This window comes from Fundulus heteroclitus, chromosome 7, assembly GCF_011125445.2.
Source record: "Fundulus heteroclitus isolate FHET01 chromosome 7, MU-UCD_Fhet_4.1, whole genome shotgun sequence".
NCBI lineage: Eukaryota > Metazoa > Chordata > Actinopteri > Cyprinodontiformes > Fundulidae > Fundulus > Fundulus heteroclitus.
The window spans coordinates 43,225,452-43,245,554 of record NC_046367.1 but is presented as its reverse complement, the minus strand read 5'-3'; positions in this window follow the sequence as shown (position 1 = coordinate 43,245,554).

Below are 20,103 nucleotides of genomic sequence, written 5' to 3'. Positions count from 1 at the left end.
GGGTTAAGAACATCATGTGTTGAGCTGAGTCCCTCTGCTTGATGCTGAGAAAAAGAGTTAACACATTTGTGTGGAGCTGCACTGCTTTTTACGCCCTCCCTACCATCAAAGATGACTTCCTGCATTTGATTGGTTGAGGGCAGCTCATGGTCGTATTCATGCAAGAACCGCCGCTGATGGTACAGAAACAACTATTGTTTAACTGGGTTAAAAGCAACTTGAGCCTCCATGCGTCCAGAGTGCTTAGGGAAAATTCGTTTTGAAGATGAGGAAGGAAGCTGTGATCGTGGTCCTGGACATTCTCACTTTGACAGCCTTGCAGGATCGCTACAAGAAGTGCTTTGAGTTCTGCTTGAGGAAAAGTTTCTGAAATAAATAAATGTCCCTTCTGAAAAGGTCTTAAAACATCTGGAAGGCAGATTTGCAAAGCCCTGTTCCTTTCTAACTCCGGGGGCCAAACACCAGGGAGTGTGAGAAGAACCGTGCCTGGTTGAGGTTGACCAAACCCCAGACTACTGACTAATCTGTGCTATAAATGAAAAGTTAAAGGATCAGATTTAAACTAACGGAGAGGAGAACAGGAATAGGCAGATCTGAGGATTGGCAGTTTAGAAGAGTAGTGACAGACTGTAGCCTGAAGACAGATTGGTATCTGTGGTCAGGAAGGCCTTGTCTGGATGTGCTGGGTTGTGAGGTGGCCGGTTCTCAAAGTCTGTTTAGAGTTCGTCTGCTTGAGCTTGAATTTGGCAGCTTCAAGCACAGGAAAGTTGGATTTGTTAAACACTTCTGTAAGTTCCCCTTTCATGCCTGGTTCTCAGAAAGCTTACATTTCTAAACCGCTGGAAAAACACCGGCAGTCACGATCAAAGGAAAGCACATCCACATCAAATCGAATGGTTTTACACATCGGGAACTCAGTAAAATGATCTGTTCTTTAGCCGTTTCTAAAATTATTCAAATCCAGATTTGAGTTAAAAAACACACTCAACAAACTTCACTTTGTTGTCTTTTTTTACCAAACAAACACTAAGTACACCTGCTTTGGTTTGAACAGGAACCAGATGCTGCTGCATCTGGATCAGCATCAGTGTGATAAACTATAGAAGCAGCAGTTGTCTTAGTCTGCCGGTCGGATGCAGAGACGTGTGTTTGCACAACGCCAGGATGGAAAGAAATCAGCAATGACCTAAGAGCCGCAACTGATACTGCCCATCAACCTTGTAAGGGTTCAATGGTCATCTTCAAACCATCTGAAGCCCATCAACTTGCAGAGAGGAAGATTATTCCCAAGAGGAGAACATCTCAGCATGCCAACCTTCCCAGGAGTGGATTCGACCACCGAGGAAATGTAAAGAGCACAAGTAGGTCCCTGTGACACAGCTGGGTCCCCATGCAAGACCCTCAGCCCCAGGCGCTGCACAGTAGCAGCATGCTGCTCCCTGAAGGGGAGTATGATTATTCTTATGTTCAGCCCTGAGAATGAGTGTAAAGCCCAAGAGCTCCATCTTAGACTCAGTTACCAGGTCGAAGGTCACAGGTCATGACAAGGAACCACTGTTGCTGTTTGGAAGGTTTGAAGGAGAAAGTCTCTTCTCTCCAGAAACAAGTTGATATCAGGACTGAGGTTAGCAAAGCTGCATCTGGATGAAGCACAATATTCCTGGGGCGATGTCCTCTGGACAAAGGAGACCAAGCTGGAGCTTTTTGGTCTTAATGTACAGCTCCATGTCTGGAGAAAACCAAATCCAGTACATCAGCATCAACACCTCATAGCATCTGTTAAGGTGGTCAAGGAATGATGATGTGGGCTTGTTCTGCAGCCACAGAACCTGGACACCGTGCATTGATTACGTAGACCGGGATCTCCATTGGAGACCAAAGCATCCCCGGGTCAGATGTGAGTCCATCGGTCCAGCAGCTGAGTTTTGGTCAAACTGAGTCATCAATAGAACCAGGATCCCAAACACTGCACCTGATCTACACATCACTTGGCCTAGTCAAAGTCCAGACCTCAGTCTAGTTGGAATGCTGTGGTTGGACCTTCATTAAGCAATTATATACCTCAACTGATCCTTTCTTAACATTTGCTACCAGGTACACCAAATGAAGTGCAGGGGATCAAAAATAAACTTTATATTGGCAAATTAGAGCCATTTACTGTTTAAAAACTATAGGATTTTCCTTTTTCCCTTTCATTTCTAGGGGTTCATGTTGAAGCGTTTTCAGATGTCGTGCTCCTAAAGTAACAACAGGTTGATGCATGTTGTGTAGGTCTCCTCCCGTTAAGACGTCCAGTTTTCTGACTTAATGCAGTTTAAAGTAATCACCCTGAGCGCAGCGGCTTCCTGAGTCCTGCATGCATGTTCTTCTCAGCCTCTGTGGTAAATTGCCAAGCATGTGGCACCGACTCAGAGAGCCGGTCGGGTTTATCCGGGCTTTTTGGAAGCACCTGGCTCATATTTAACTGGCCTATAAATAGATTCTCCTACGAGGACCAGCTGTTTGGGGTCAGATCCCTGTCACATGCATCAATGTCAAGAAAGGACAATGTGGCATTTCATAATAAGGCTACACAGAGCAGTCGCTGCTTTGATCTGTTGCCAGAAAGTTGCTTTTATACTAAATGAGCCTCAGTCGCCGCGTTGTGGGTTTTTCTACTTAACTCTGGGTCTGGGTGGCCTCACATGAAGCGCCTGTTTTGTTTCCTCTCTCTCGCTGTTGTATGAGGAGGTGTCAGGCAGAGACTTTTGGTAAATGTCTGGCATGCCAGACATGGAGAAGGTTCAGGACGGACCTGGAACAGTTGGACCTTTTAAAGAACAGCGGGGCGTTGCTCATTTCCTCGGCTGGCTCAGCCTGATGCACACACACACTCGTGAATTGATTAATCGGAAGCTGGTGGGAAAATGTGAAGACCCGAAGAGTTAGAGGGATGTTTTACAGTAATCGGCATGAAGCTGTTTGGGTCGTCTGGTCCAAACCGCTAATGTGTGTTGTGTGGTAGGAGGAAGGTATTTTTAGAATCAGGCTCTTCTGTTCCAGCGCTGTGGCACCAAGCTCAACATACCTGAGTTGTTGTGCTTTCCTCCAACATACGTATGTTCCCTTCTGTGCTTGTGTAACAACATGGGGTCAGCGGTATAAACCGAGGGCCAATGGTAGGAACTGAGGGTCAGCGTTATGAACCGCTGGGCATAAGTTCTTTCTGCTGATTCAGAAAAAAATTGTTCATTTCCCAAAGGCCCACAGCAGTCACCATCAGGGTGTTGAAGGCTGAAATCAAAGATTACAAGAAAATATCTGATTAAAACCTTTGAATATGATTTTTTTACTGCATATAGGTATCTGTAGTCATAGCAACTGAACAATGCAAAACAGCATGGTGAAAATATTTCACCACGTCAGCACGCGGTGACAATAAATTATTCTTTTTTTTGATCTGTTTTGTAAAAATCCACAATTTCTTCTTTGATAGTAAAACAGCAAGAAGTGCCTTGACTAGTTTACCTTCTTGTGATTTCTCATGGCAGCTGCTGATTACAATTTCATTTGATAACGTGATTGGCCAAAACCAACCTTTGGTAGGTGGGCACTAGGTGTCGCTTCGCCCAATCAGCTCGGAGCGTTCTGCTGAATGTCCACCTCTCCCCACATGGAGCAGTCCCACATTGATAAAGTGCAGAACTAGAGTGCCACACATTATCTGGCTGGCCATGTCAACTAAATCCATCCTCCCAAATCCTTCTGGCTTCTGTCTCTCAGTTCCTCAGTTCACTCAGGTTAAGAGTGTGGGAGTCATCTTTGAAGGTGCTTTATCATTTTCAAACCCACATCAGCAACATCATCTGGTCCGTCTACTTCCACCTCCGTAATATTAGCTGCCTCCGTCCATCCCTCACCGCTGCAGTCTTGGTCCACACTCTTGTCACACCTCATCTTGATTGTTGCATCTTTCTCCTGTTTGGTCTCTAAATCCACTCAGACACTTCAAAATGGTCCAGAACGCTGCTTAATTTCCAGAATATCGGTCGCATTCCTACTGTACTTCACCAGCTCCGCTTGCTCCCACTCATATCTGTCCGACCTCGTCCACATTAACACTCCCTCTAGACTTCCTCTTTTGCCCTCTTTATGCCTCCTGCTCATCTGACCTCTATAGGATGCAGGGCGTTTAGCCGGTCTGCCCCTCACCTCTGGGATGCCCTCCCTCCTGCTGTCAGAAACAATGTCACTCTCTATTTTTAAATCCTGGCTGGAAACTGGTCTGTTCAAGCATTTTAACTCTGATTCAATTCAGTTAAATTTATTTTATATAGCGTCAATTCATGGCACTTTCCAAAGTCAAATTCAATCAGATTATACAGATTGGTCAAAAAAATGTCCTATATATATGGGAACCCAACAGGTTGCATCAAGTCTTGACAAGCAGCATTCCCCCCTGAAGAAGCGTTGAGTCACAGAGAGAGTCGTCTGCATTGTCCATGGCTGACTAAGCATGAAGCGACAGTGGAAAGAAAAACTCCACTGAAGGAAATACCTCCACCAGAACTGGGCTCAATGTGAACACTCATCTGCCTCGACCGACTGGGGGTTAGAGAAGACAGAGCAGAGACACAGAAAGCACAGAAGCACACATTGATCCAGTAATCTGTTCTACATTAGATGGTAATATCAGGTGATCTGCCTCCCCTGGATGATGTCACAGCTAACAGAACGCCAGACCAGGTGTACCTACACTGCAAAAACGGAACTAGAAATAAGTAAAATGTTCTTAAAATTAGTGTATTTTCTCATCTCCATCATCTTATTTCAAGTGCAGGAAGTCTAATATTATCTTATTTTAGGGGTCAAAATACTCACTCCATTGGCAGATGATCTTATTAACCGGCCCAAATCAAGGACAAATACACTAACTTTAAGAACATTTTACTTATTTTCAGATCCGTTTTTATGAAGAAAAAAAGAGAGAGAACAAAAACTTAAAAGCTGAAATGACGACAAGCAATGCAAATTGGAGAACAGTAGAACTCCATCACCACCATGGTCAGATTATTTTACTGTCTAACTTTATATTTTTGGGTTTATATTTTTAATTTGAATTGCTTTATTTAATGTGAGATGACCTTGTGTGTCCTGAAAGATACCTTTTAAACAAAATATGTTATCATAATTTCCAAGATGCAATAATGAGGCAATCCAGACCCCTCCTCTCCACATCTGCACCATAAGACCCTGTGCATGAACACCACCAACAGAATGTGTGTGACAATTGATCCAGCCACCACTGTGAAGAAGCTCCACTTCATGGTGAGAACTTGGACACAGTTCTTAGTTTGGTTGTACAAGGACCGGGCAGCGGGCCAGGTTGGAAGCCTCCAGAATCCAAGTTTCCGTTCCAACAACAACTTAGACTAAACATTCCTAAGGACGCTGAGAAGGTTGGAACGTATTCTCTGGTCCCCTTGATTAAAACTAGGGACCACTGGCTCAGTCTTCCCCTCCACTGCTGTCGTCCCAGTCATCCTGGCAGCACTGAAGAGGCGTGTCCACCACGAGCTTTGAATGTTGAACTTGGAGAACGCCTCCAAGGGTATATCTCTACCAGGTTTGCATGTCTGGTCGTTTTGCTGATGCTCGGTCAGATTGGATGGAAAACGTCTGGAAAGAGCAGCTTTCAAAACAAGAAGTCTTCCTGGAAAGGTTTGCACTTCAATGGAAACACGCAGCGACAGATATGCGTCTGGACTGGTTAGTGAGTGAAGTTCAGCGCGTGCTTCTCCTACATACATGTGACGGGCTGTCACTCTTCAAAGGAACGAGACGTAGTCCCGGTTGCCGTCGGATTGGCTCCGATGACTCTTTAGTGAGGTGCTCTGTATACAAACACAGACGTCCAAGTAGGAACATTTTCCCCCTAATTACGTTAACATAACGGTTAGTAAATACAAACCCACATCAGAGAAGGTTTGGACAGAGCAGAAAAATCAGAAAAACACGAAGCTCTGCTACGTCTCTGTTTGCCTGGAGCTCTTCCAGGATCAGAGAGAAAGGTTTTTCCTTTCAGAACCGGTTCAGATGCTCAGGGTCGTCCTTTGAGCTTCCTGTGCCGTAGCTCTATGGTTCTCAGCTGGGAGACCCACTGCCAGCCGTTAGTGATGGGCAGGGGCACAAGTCATTTATTCAAGCTTTAATCAGTAGCAACCATGTTTAAATGGTTGCTACTGTTGTTGTTTTCATGCAAAATACACAACAAAAAACTGTCCAAATACTGAGAAGTAGTTTTTTATGGTTAAATGAAGAAGCTCTAGCCTTGAAGCCTCTGAAACCTGAACCAGCTATGCTTTAAAGAAGAAAATCTTTTCTCCAATTGCATTTTTTTTAATGCACAAATCTCTGACTGTCTGTCAGCGGCTAAACACAGAAACAAGCTGTGCTGTGAAACACTTTAGTAACACTGAGCTCCTCCTTCATTTTTCAGTTTTCCTTCTGCAGCGTATCTGTGTGATGCTCTGCCTCCTCCATGTCTTTGTGTTCCTCCTCTACCTCGTGTCATTAACACTGGTGTGAGGCTCTTTTCCTTCTTCCACCTCCTCCTGTCTCTGAAAGGTTCAGGAGGAAATGTCACCATGACGGACTGAGAGGTCACACAGACCAAATATAGAAATCTACCGGATTATATATATATATATATATATATATATATATATATATATATATATATATATATATATATATATATATATATATATGTATACCCAGTCTTTTCAGATTACCGGGCTTTGTATGCACACATTGGATCAGAACATGAGAACCTGCCAAGATGAGTGATATTTGATGACGCTGATGTGTTTTGCCCTTTAAACAGGACATCACTTAATTTGCATGATTTCTGGCTAATCAGATGAATAAACTGGAGTTTGGGGAGTTAGTTTTGGATTAAGCATATGTCGAGCAAGGTCATGTAATCTGTGCCGGATATGTGGAATATCTGCAACAATGTTCTGGTTTGTTGCAGCCCGCGGGGACCCGATGTTTGGATATTTTTTTTTTCAGAACTGAGTGAAGTGATGCTGGAACTCCCTCTTAGCTTGGTTTACACTCCATCCTCCTGTTTGCTTTGTGTTTGTTTGCTGGAATTACAAACCTAGAGCCCGTAAATGTTTGTGCTTGAGTCATGTTGAACCAGATTTTTTTTTTTTTTTACCTCTAAGTATCTGCAAGGAAACTCAGCTCTACTAAGACATGGTTGGTCTTGATTAGTAAATATCTGAAGCAGTTTTTTGTGCCCAACAGGCAGATTATAGCAGCTAAGGAGGACTGAACAACCAAGAGTCTGCAGACCTCGAGGGATGAAGACATGGAAGACTGAAATCTAATCAGAAAGAATGTAAATGTTCCTGCCTGTAGAGCCGGGTTAACGTGGATGTGGTTCGTGGCTGTAAAAGACGAGCTGTAGTTTCTGCAGCAGTCAGCTGGACCGGGCGGGCCCCGTGCAGTACACTGACAGACATTCAGACATTTGACAACGGCGTGTCGGTGGAGCCGTTTCTGGAGCCTTGCCTTTTATTGGTTTCGCTTCTAATCTGCACACACTGGTCTCTTTAAACCCAACTCATGCTAGGCGTGGCACAGTGGCAAGCAGAAAGGAAACCAAATCCAAACGGGCCCCTGGCTCGGCCCTTCAGCTGATGCCGTCCGGTGGTCAGCAGCGGATAGCGGGGTGTAAATCAGCGCAGAGGCGGGGTCCACGCCACGGCGCAGACAGAATCCTGACATGCAGGAGCTGCGCGGGGAACCAGACGAAGCGTGTTACAGGGGTTCCTCTGTGCTCAGGAAAAAATATGCAGCTAGTTTTCATATTTTCCAGGTCGTCATGCACTTTACAGTTCCAACAAAACAATTAGGAATTTCTACAGCTTTTAATTTTTACATAAGACAACTGTGTACTTTTCAAAAAATAATGTCTAATGAGGAAACAGTACATAAATATAATTAATAAAACTGAAATTGTATCCTTTTCCTTCCGACTGTTTGCTTTTTTCCCTCAAGATGACTGAACCCCAAATTACTCCCTTAAAGCAGCTCTTTCTAAATGACGAACGAACACTTTGTGAAACATATCCCAAAAATTAAAGAACTGGCTGAATATTATTGCATAATATGCTGGAGTCATCTCTAACTTCTTTAGTTTTCCCTCCAAGCAGGCAGAGCTTTCTGGTCTGAAGCTCTTTCAGAGATTTTTTGTGAACTTTAGTTGTCCCTGACAATTTCACAGAGTTTCTGGCTTTAAAAACATGAAATCAGACAAGCAGTTGGACAAACCGATGCTTGAAAGATTTCCTATTTTCTGTCATGCTGCCGCAACCAGCCGAGGGGAATATGGGTGCAATTTGGAGGTGTGCACCCTTTTCAGCCTCTATAGGTCAAACTCCAATACATTTACCACCTTTTTAAGGCAAAGACTGTGGCTCACTATCATTCACAGTTGGTAATAACTTACTGATAGGGTTGAGAACAGTCCTAGTTCAGATCTTCTTTGACAAATTGGGAATATCTTTTGATATTTAACATTGTGGAGTTCATCAAGGCTGACTTCTTGGACCACTTGGAGTACAACAACATCCCTTAAATATGCTGATGACACATGATACATGGACACTGCTCGTTATAGTCACTGAGTCGGTCTGCATGTAATTGTTGCATAATTGTACCTATTTGATTATGAAAAGTATTAATAATTACAATTGGATATTATAATGAATAATGTATAAGCAACAACGAAAAGTGTGTAAAATGTTTCTGATTAAGGGCTACTAGCCTTCAAATGATTATAACTAGAAATTGGGCTTATTAACTAACAATTATTAACCTTATTTACCATAAAAGATGGGTGTCTAAACTGAGTTATATTAGCCACCAGAAAACGTTGATAACTTTAATTTATAATTGCAAAATCACTAATCATTAACCACCAGCAAAGGAAAATGTCTATATGTATGTCCGTGTTGTTAACTGGAAAGAGATGAATCGGTATTTCTTAGAGTCAGTTCAGTCCCTTATATAAAAAAACACAGAAAACCACACTTGAGCTAGTAGAAATTAATTAAACCAATAAGTCCCAGTTACAGAAATTCTGTTTAGCAATACTACTTGAAAACACTAACTACTGAAATCAAACAACACATAACATAAAAAAAGAAACAAAAATCTGCAAAATGATGAAACTTTGAAGTAGCGGTCTTTCGGTAATTTTCACACTCAATTAAGCCTCAATTAAACATTGAATAATCACCGTTATAACAGCAGCACATATGATGTAAACAGCATTAAAATGGATTCGGCTAATGCACAGAGGTAGTGTAATAGCCAGACCTCTCTACTTTTATGGAAAGTTAAGAGTGGGATTGTGTTAATTATGTAGTTGTTTCCAGTGTTTAGCCTTTTTTAAGCCAGAAAACAGACTTTTATGACACTAAGAAGGAAAATAGTTGCTTTAATGCGTAGAGTTAGATGAACCCTATATTCCAGCCAGACACAGAGTTAATATTCTTTTAAAAGGGTTCATTGAGAAAAGGATGAATACTGGCAGCTGATGAGACCGGCAGGTTTAGGCAGGAGACCAGAAAGTACAGATGGCGACGTGAACCGAGCCAGGACAGGAGCAGCAGGCTGAATCAGACTGACCAGGAACCTGCAGGCAGCGGCAGACCAGAACCAGAGGTGATGGCAGGGACCTGACCAGAACAGGAAACACAAGAAAGGGCAGAGCAAGCAGCTGCAACTCACATGGGTTAGGGTAAGTAATAAGTGAGGGCTGAACACAAACAGGGAAACAGAGTCCAGGTGGCTGGTAGAAACACAGCAGCAGTGCATGTGAGGCAAGATGAGACGTTCTGGCAGTGAGTGGATGAATGAGGCAGGTATATGTAGGCAGAGGAACAGGTGAGCAGAGGTGGCAGTGATTAGTGCAGCAGGAGGAGCTGATCAGGTGCAGAGTGGTGGCTGATGGACCTTATTAGTCCAAAAATGTCCATGCAAGAAACAAACCGAAAACTACATTTTGACAGTTGCTCTGCGAATAAACGTGTCTAAGGCATTGCAGAAATCATGGATGTCAACAAATTGTATGTAGTTTGGACCCGTTGATGTCTCTAACACCAGTGTTGGCCTTAAAGTCAGTATCTGATACATACTGCTGCAGACCTGAGTGTAAAAATGGGGCATAATCTTAAACTTTGATGCTCAGTTAAAATCTGTGGTCCAGTCCAGCCTTTTCAAACTGAGAGAGCTGTCTAAAGATTTTAATCTATGCTTTCATTACAACTTGCTTAGATCACTGCACTCTAGTGGCTTTGCTGCAGCTGGTCCAAAATGCTGCTGCTCTTCTTTTAACTGCTACCAGAAAATGAGAGCACATTTCTCCAGTTTTAGCAGCAATTTATTGGCTAGTAGTTCACAATCATTGGCTGCTAGTTCACATTCGGATTGACTATAAAATTATTTTATTTGTTTTTAAATATCTTCATGGCCTTTCTTTCCAGGATCTGTAAGACCTGATTCATCGGCACGCTTCCTCTGGTTTGCTCAGGTCTGCAGATCAGTTTTTATTAGTCAAAGAGGTAAACGCACTTTCTCTATCATTGCAAAAAACTCTGGATTGAAGTAGTTTTAAATATCAGGCAGGCCATTTTACATTCTGTGTTTAATGTTCTCTTAAAACTGATCTTTAACCCAGTTTGAGAAGCTAGCTTTTAAAGTTTTTACTGTTTGTTTTTGTGGATATGTATTTTATTTTACATTACTTTAATTTTTATTCTGTTTTTTACTAGTTTTTTAATTGTATAAATAATGTTGAGTTGAGAATATTATTAGTTTATTAGTAGCATTAGGGGGAAATGTGGTTGTTTTGCAAGCAGAAGTTCTTCAAAAGCGGCTCAACCAGATAAAACAATCTTTTTTCCTGAGAAAATGTTGTAGTTGATAATAAAAGCCACAATCTGAATGATCAGATTCACATTCAGACAAAGAAAACACTACTGAATATCATTAATCTACGGGTTTGTTTATCAATATAGGTCTATAACCTTATTGGTGAATCAGGCTGAGTATACATCACCATATTAATGGTCAGGTAAGAACTACCACCAGTTTACTGCTGAAAAGACAGACGTCTTTGTTTTTGGTCCAAAAACTGTTGACCCCATGAAAGGTTGTGGAACAGGAGCTGGGAGCAATAATTAAGTGTATTCGGTTGGAGCCTTGTTGTTTGCACACAATGGGTTTAAAGGTATGGAGCCAGAGAGGATTTCTCACCAGGCCATGCCAGTTAGACCATGGCGATGCTGCCAAGAGACTTGGCAAAGTTTTATGCATGTATCAAAACCCTCCACTCCTATCACAACCTGTATATTACGAAGCACGGTATGTTTTTAAGACATTCCTGAAGACCCTGCAAAGACTATCCACATTCAGCTGTTATTTTCCTCTTTAGCGCAGCCTTAATGTAGTGTGACGGTACGCTTTGGAGCCAGATGTAAAGCTGTCCATCAGGCCGAGGAGCAGATGACTGAAACGATGTGGTGGGACCATAAAGGCTTCAGATGTTTGTTGTCAGAAGTGTGATCCTTACTCGTAGAAAGAAGTCCTGGTGCTGTGAGATTGTAGGTGCACCCCGGTCAGGTTCCCAGGCCATCAGGAGGACCTCTCTTTAAACTTTCTGTTTCTTTCCAGATGTTTTATATTTTACCATAGGAGGGACCAGGGCAAGGCAGTCACAGTAAAGATCTTTGCTTGAAATGAAACCACATAAAGAAACATCTGAGGAGGCGGAGAAACTTTAGGCAACAAAACTTCTCGCGCAATAACCAAAGAGGTCCAAAAAGGTTTTATGAATTTTAAGGCCAAGAGTTTTTACAGCTTCATCAATTTCTCATTAGAAAGTGGTTTTGTTTGAGTTTTTGTGTGAAGAACGGTTAACACCACCGTCACAGTTTCTGATGAGAGCTAAATACTTTTTTTTTTTTCTTCTGAAGGCTCAGTTCAATTACCTCTCATTAATGTTAACTTCTCTTTTTTTAACTCTGGGCTGTCTGCTCTCGTTTACCACATGGAGATCGTCAGTCAGAGCAGATGTTACTGATGGCTCTGTCATATTTCTGCATGTCAGAGATGGAAACATGGAGAGTACGCTGTGGGACACATGCTGTGAGAAAGTGAGATGGATTCTGACCTTTTCAGACAGAATCACTGAGACCAGAACCTCAACGCTGTGACATAACCGATGAAGAGGCCGGTGCTCGGATCAGTGCGATTCCTGCAGAGCTCCATCCTGCAGGCTTTACATTTCATAACCAGTCTCCTGCACTTCCTGGTTTTTATCCTGACCCTGGCTGGCAGCAGAGGCGGGGGGGGGGGGGTGGAACAGGGCACTCTGCCTGCTGATCTGGGGATAAAAATAGTCTAAGCTTTGTTTGGGAAAAAAGTTTCTCCTCACTTTGATAATTTCCTCTGGATTTACTTTTTCTGTCACACTTCAGTGTTTTCCATCATCAAACAAACTTTAACGTCAGACAAAGATGAAAAAGATTAAGTACAAAGAGCAGTTTGGAAATAATAGTTATGTTTATTGAGGAAACAAAATGTCTTAACCAACGTGGACCTGTGTGTGTGGAAGCTTGTCAAAGAGTCTTTTAAATCTCTTTGGAGAAAATGTGTCACTTTGCAAAATAGTTTTAATTGGTTTTCTGGAATGTAATCCTGTTAAATCGGATCCAGATCCAGGCTTTGACTAGGCTTATTTTGTTAGTGACTTTTGAGCAATGTAAAGGTGGGTTTGCTGATGTGCTGATCATTGTCCTGCTGCATTACCCAACAGCGCTGGAGTTTAATGCAGATGAATAGTGGATTTTTGAAGGGTCCGTCTCTCCTGCACTGCAAAACAGATCTAAAAATAAGTAAAATGTTTTTAAAGTTAGTGTATTTATCCTTAATTTGAGCAGGTAAATAATATTATCTGCCAATGGAATGAGTATTTTGACCCCTAAAAAAGATAATTAGATATCCTGCACTTGAAATAAGATGACTGAGATGAATTGTTCCTATTTTAAGTGCAAAAATCTAATTCCACTGGCAAATCATCTTATTTACCTGCTCAAATCAAGGACAAATACATTAATTTTAAGAGCATTTTACTTTGCTCCGTTTTTGCAGTGTGGGAAGGTTCTTGACTATTGGTTCTAACAGGGGGGTTACTTTTACACAGGGCAGGTTTATTTAGAGAGTTTTTTCCCCTTAATAAAGGAAATGTTGATTTGAAAACCTCTCTTTGCATTAACTCGTGTTATTTTTGTCTAACAATAAGATTTGTCAAGACAGTGAAGCAGGAACCTAAGAGGTGTGAAGTACTTTTTCACATTAGTTCAGTCATCTGTCGACATTCATACCTCAGAGTAGCTACACCCAAAAGGCTACAAAGAGAGACAGAAGGCTTCAAACTGTTCTGTTATCGGTGCTAGGAGCCATTTTGGCAGATAAAGCCTGCGTAGACGATGCCTGAGTATATATAGATGGTTGAGTTGAATGAAGGTACCAGCATAGCTGTTAGCTTCAGTGTTTGTGGAAGGAAAAAATGTGAGCCACACACAGAGTTCAGAGAATCACTGCTCAGAGCGCCTCTGCTCACTAAAACATGAATTTCACCTGAAAATATGCGAAACAATTTTAAACCTTCAACACTATTCCTGCACGAGCATCATGAAGCTACACAGACGTTGCAAAGGCTCAGGAATCTGCGATCAAATTAGGAGTAACTCTACCCAATGGTGCAATGAGTAAACATGAAAAAAACATACCACATATAATATTTAGAAAAAGAAACAAAAAAAAGAGCACCTTGTGATAAAATGGTAACTTGTCCAGGGTGGACCCCACCCCTCACCAGATGACCAGTCCCCTATGAGCCTGACCAGATACACTATGGACGTAGATAACGATAGATAATTAATATTCTACTTACATTTAAACGCTTTGTGTGGTGATTCAATCAACATAAAAATCTGTTTTACACTTTGGTCCACTAAGATCAATTCAGTCTACACTTGGTATCTGTGGGCTGTCAACAATAGAATAGGATAGTCTTTATTCACCCCACAATGGGGAAACAATGAAATACAAAATCCACACGAGGAAAAATTAATTGTGTTTTTCCCACCTTCAACTAATATAAACATTTAAGCAATTAAGATCAGAATAGTGATTCAGACTAATAAAAAACAATATTTTTTGTTGCAGAAATCAGAGCTTAATGAAAAGTATGTTCAATACCAGCTTAAAGTTTTTTTTTTTCAAAGGTACATTTAAGATAACGAACAGGCCTCTTAGAAATGCATATTCTAAATTATATAATGTCATTGTGTATGTATATATTATATAGGGTATGGCTCCAACTGAATACCCTTAATTATAGCTCATAGCTCCTTGTCCTTGACCTTTCATGGGGTCAATAGTAAGAACTCTATCATGAGGAGGAAAGGAGCTTCAGACTGCTGTGCTGATTTCGGCCTTTTACTCCGACGTAGATTCAATTCAATTCAATTTTATTTATATAGCGCCAAATCATGAAACATGTCATCTCAAGGCACTTTACAAAATAATAGATAAGATTGTAGTCAAATCCGGGCGTACATCATTCAGAAAATGAACTACAAAGCATGCGCTCTCTGCTCTCTGGACAATTTAGTTATCTAATATCCTTGAGGTGGGCTGTGCTTATAAGTCATGTCATGCAAAGGATTGTGGGACTCCTTGTAGCCCATAGCAGTGACATCACTACTTATATAAGGCAGTTGTTGATCTGCTAAATATATGTTGTGTTTAGAAGTTTATCCTAACTTCGATTTATTTGCTAAAGAGAGATAAACAAATATTTTTACATCAATAATTAGCAAAAATGCAATTTAGCTTATTATTAGCTAAATACTTCATTTTAACATATGTCCAATATGATTTATAGCTTTTTTGTTTCTTCATTTATTACTTAAGTAAATCACTCAAATAGAAAATATTTTAGTATCACTAAAAAACAGATAAAATGTGGATTTATCCCATTTTACCTAATCTAAAGTGACCCTGGAAAAAAATAGAAACCATTTTGGTTTAGAAGTCTCATTCTTCGACCTGTGATTGTCCTGAGAAACACTTTTTGTTTGGGGAGTTGTGTGACGTCTGTGGGAGGAAGTTTTTACCAAAAGCATCAATTTTCTCAAGACGTAAATATTGAACATTTTATCTTGTAAACCATCGCCATAATCCTCAGGGCTCGGTGCCGTGCGGTGAAGCACTTCCTCATGACATCACAGGAATGCGGCTTGTTTGGGTTTCCAGCGGTGAAAGAGAGCGGCCATTATCAGTTCCACAATCCAAGCCTGGCTCTGGCTTCGCTGCCGGATGTGGAGACGGAGCGGCCGCGTGTCTGAGCAGCGAGCTCTCAGGAGGTGTTTCAGGTTTTTAGTAAATACCGACATTTCATCATTTAAATATTTCCCTAGAGGGTCCTTAACAAAATGAGTAGAAAAATCTAGTTTTCCATCAGGACATCACTGGCCTTCAGGTCTTCAGTCCTTTCCAGACGTGTTCAGTGAGAGAACCACACTGTGTTCTCTGCAGAACTGGAGCATGAATGCAGCTCGTATTGAGCAGGCCACCATTGCAGACGACCAAAGCTGCTTAAAGGTATACTATGCAACCGGGGTTGATTTTCCAGCGAGGCTCCCCCCAGAGGGCGAAAGTAAAAGTGCACTGTCGTAAATATGCTCAGCTGTTCTTGTTTCTCCATCAAGCCAGGCGCGGTTGTTTTGAGCTTAGCAGACAGGCGAACGCAACGAAAAGTGGAAAAAACGGCAGTACAAACAATGACTAACACTGTGAAGGTATGAACATCAAGCTTCCCGCAGCGCTATCTTGGCGACCGCCGCCTCGCCAGTTTTATTATTATTATTATTAATATTATTTTTATTATTATTATTTTTTTTTTATGTTGGCGAGACGCTACCGCTGCCGCCTCGCCAACATAAAAAAAAATAAAAAAATTAATAATAATAATAATAATAATAATAAAACTCGATATGCTTGCATGCTTATTTGACGTTAACACGCGGTTCTTTGTTGTTGCTTTCGCGCGTGCATATAGTGAATGGCAGGGCAAAAACACATGGAGTTCTCGCCGTAAAGCGAGACTTCTGTGGGTGCGGGCAGAGAGCTCTTGCAATTGCAAGTGCGGTATTTCCCCCACAGACCACCAGGGCGGCCAAGAAAACCTTTGTTCGACCTGAAATGACTCATTTAATCATCCAAAACGGTATGGAACACATTAATTAACTGAAAAATGTTGCATAGTATGCCTTTAAAGATGGCCTGGCTGGCTTTAAATGAGGAGACGCAGCAGCGGCACCCAGGAGGAAAGCATCAGTGCCGGACAAGGAGCCGGCCACTGGTGAAGCAGATCAGTGGAAAATGTCGTTTTTCCACTCCGCTGTAGATCTCCGCTTCACAGAGGGGCGTTTTCTCACTTCTCCACCTTTCCCCCCCTTCAGCTCCGGTTACAATTCGATGACCGAGCTTTTTTGTTGCATGAAACAAAAACAATTTTCACCCATCTTCCGGTCGTCCCAAACCACCGACTCTGTTCAGGAATTAATGAGCCTCGGCCTCAGCAGCTGATTTAGGCTTTTCCTCTGCAGCCCGTTCATATGCTCAGTGGGGCCTTGGAGCAGACCCAGCCCAGGAAGCCGGGCACCTTTCATCCGGTTCCAGACGACAGGGAAAGAGCCGGATCACACACACAGGAGTCGGCACACAGAAAGGAAAAAAAGGCACGTTTCACACAGAAGAACGGGACTACGGGGAAACAGTTTGGGTTTGGTGGTTTCAATGGCTGACCTGTGAGGAACTGTGAAAACTTCTCCACTGTTTTGGTTCTGCTTCGGTCGCAGCCTTAAACCGGGGCGGTCCAAACTTTACGTCACACGGGCCCAAACTGTCGAGTCAAAAGTCCTCGAGGGCCAAAAAATATAATGAGTAAAATGTAAATTACTATATAATTATGTGGTGAATTCTTTTACCTGCCCCACAAAATATGAGCGTGCAAAATTTAAATGAAACAAATCATCAGATTTTCGGCAGGAAAGGGACGTATAAATGATTGTAGATGCAAATTCTAAAGGTTTTTCGTACATTTGCCAGATTAAAAGATGTTCATCCTGTAAAAAAAAAAATCCTTTAAACTCGACTAAAAACGTTTTTTTGAGTATTTGGTTCGGCCTTTATTTGAAAACTTTTGCTGTCATTGGATATAAACGTCATTGGATAGATGTGTTCCTGTTCGCTGTGACATTAAAGTGGATATAAAAAGTGTAGTTATTAAAAGCTGAATACTTTGTGCTGTAACTAAGATTTTCAGTTGTAAGAAGATTTTAACGTTTCTGGAATAATTTTGGCCCAATTAAACATAAAGTCTCCATCTGCATCCACCATCTGTAGGCTTAGGGACCAAATCATTGTTGAATTGTAGGCCTGTGTGCTTCCCAACGTTGTCAGGAGTACAAATTACTGGAAAGTTTGTTGTTTTTGTGCTGTTAGATATGTCCACTTTTAGATACGTCCATTTTAATCTCTCGTCTTGCACTCTGTGTGGGCATTAGGGGCCCTTCATTGGTTTCAGTCCTATTACTGTGTAAAAATTGACAACTTCATGTCTTCCACAGCTCCTTCTCCATATGGGTTCCCTCAAGGGTCAGTTCTTAGCCCTCTCTTATTTGCTGTCTATCTACTCCCCCTCAGCTCTGTTTTTAGGAAATATGGCATTTAATTTCACTCTATCTATTTCCCCTTGGCACAAACCAACACTGTCCAGCAGCTCACACACTGCCTTGAGGCTTTCCCTGAACTACCTTAGTTTAAATGAGAACAAGACAGAGGTTATGTTGTTTGTCCTTCCCAAACGTCGATCTTGGCTCACTGTCATTTTATCTCAGGGACTGTGTCACCAATCTGGGGGGAAAGTTTGACTCTAATTAGAAATTTGAGAAGCAGATCAACTGATTGTTCAGAAATGTTTTTATCAACTTCATGAAATAGCAAAGGTGAAATCAATCTTAGCAAGTCCTGACCTGACTCACAGTTTGTCTTGACTACCGTAATGCACTGTATAGAGGTATTAGCCGGACCTCTCTTGCCCTACTGTCTCTTCACTGGCTCCCTGTGCGCAACAGAATTAATGTTACGCTTTTGTTATTTGTTTTAAATGTTTGAACAACCTTGCTCCACCATATTCATGTGAGCTGATTGAGCCTCACTGCCCCCCCCCCCCCCGACCCCTTAGATCAGCTGATCAGCGGCTGCTGACGGTCCCTAAAACGAGGCTGAAGCTCAGAGGTGACGGAGCATTTCCTGCTGCTGCTCCTAAGTTATATAATAACTTACTTCTCCTGTTTTTAAATCCCTTTTAAAAGCGCACTTTTATTTCCTGGCTTTTAATACACTGTGATGTTGTCGTGTACGGCATTTTAAAACACTCTTACCGTGAACCTGGTTTTTAGCTTTTGATGTTGTGTGTTTAAGCTTTGAACTTGTTTTTTTTTAACCTTTTCTTGTTTTAATGCACAGCACTTTGGTCACCCATGTTGTTTTTAAAAAGTGCTTTAGAAAAAAATTGATGCTGCTGAGACACAGCAAACTGGACCGGCCTGCAGCGTCAGGTTTTTAACCCTCTGGGTCGACTGTTGTCATCAAAGGGTGACGAATCATTAGTAGTTTCAGGTCTCTGAGAAGGAGAGGACGATCAGGAGGAGAAGGATGAGACAGCAGAGGAAGAAGAGGACACTGCAGAGGTGATGTTGTCCTGGTTCCTGATGATGCTTCACGTCCAAGCGTGTGAGCGAACACATCCTCACATGCTTTCTCGGTTCTTCACTGCTGCTTGAATCAAAGGCGTTTTTTAAAACGGTGTAGAAAAGGAGGTCCAGCTTACAGCATAAAACTCAGATGTCCTCTCAGAACCGAGGCCCGGAGGAATAAGTTCTGTTATGTGGAACTAAAACACCGCTTTGAAAGAAAAATAAACAGATTTTCATTCATTTTCTTCCTCCCATTTTTTTTATTCTCGTTATTGGTGGACCTTCCTCACCACTAAAACACTTTTCTTTTCCCTTTGTCTGCAATGACGATCCCAGATGTGGCTGAAACAGTGGATTAAACCCCAGACCCGCTCTGGGAAGCTCTGTCCAGGTCCGGGCTCCCTGACACCGACAGATGAGCGTGCTCCTTCAGAGGGGGAACAGAGTGTGCAGGAGGCTCGCAGCATGTTTCCCGTTAAAAACACATCATATTTCATGTCTTTTTATCAGGAGGACGGTCAGGAGGACAGGCTGGATGAACCCGCTGAGGCGCTGGGCTAAAAATACTTTTACGAGGCTGGAGGTGGACGCCCGGTGCATGCCGTGAAATGATTTAGCGGGGATCAATGTCAGCACCATCGACAGGCCAACAGGCGCGGGGCGAGTGTTTACATGGTCCCGTGCTCCAGAAGCCAAATGGGTCCGTTGTCAGCGCCGGACTCAGGGGCTGGATGTGGGACAAGAAAACATCAGAGCTTAAAGCGGGACTTTAGGCCCGACAGAGAAGTTTAAGTCGGACAGGAACCTTTAAATGTTAAATCCAGGATTTAAATTCAGCTCTTTGGAAAAGGTCCCCGCTTCCCTCTGCCAGATGTGGTTCTGGAAGGAGCCGTTATCGTCCTGGAGTTGGAAAGTTGCTGAACTGATTCCAGACTTCCAGCGCTCATGTCTCAGAGTGTTTCTGGAAGCAGGGCCGCCGACTCTAAATCATGATTCAGTCACTTTGGAGTAAAGCAGCTGCTAACTGAACGATCGCCGATGATTCCCGTAACGATGTGGAAGAAACGGGAACGCTGTCCCTTCAGGTCAACGGCTCCGTGTCCAATGTGTCGTCTGAGCGCTAGTCAGAACCGGCCCTGACCCGACGTCACTGAACCCAACGTTTTCAGGTTCAGCTGAAACGCCTTACTTTCATTTATGTGGATAATTTCTG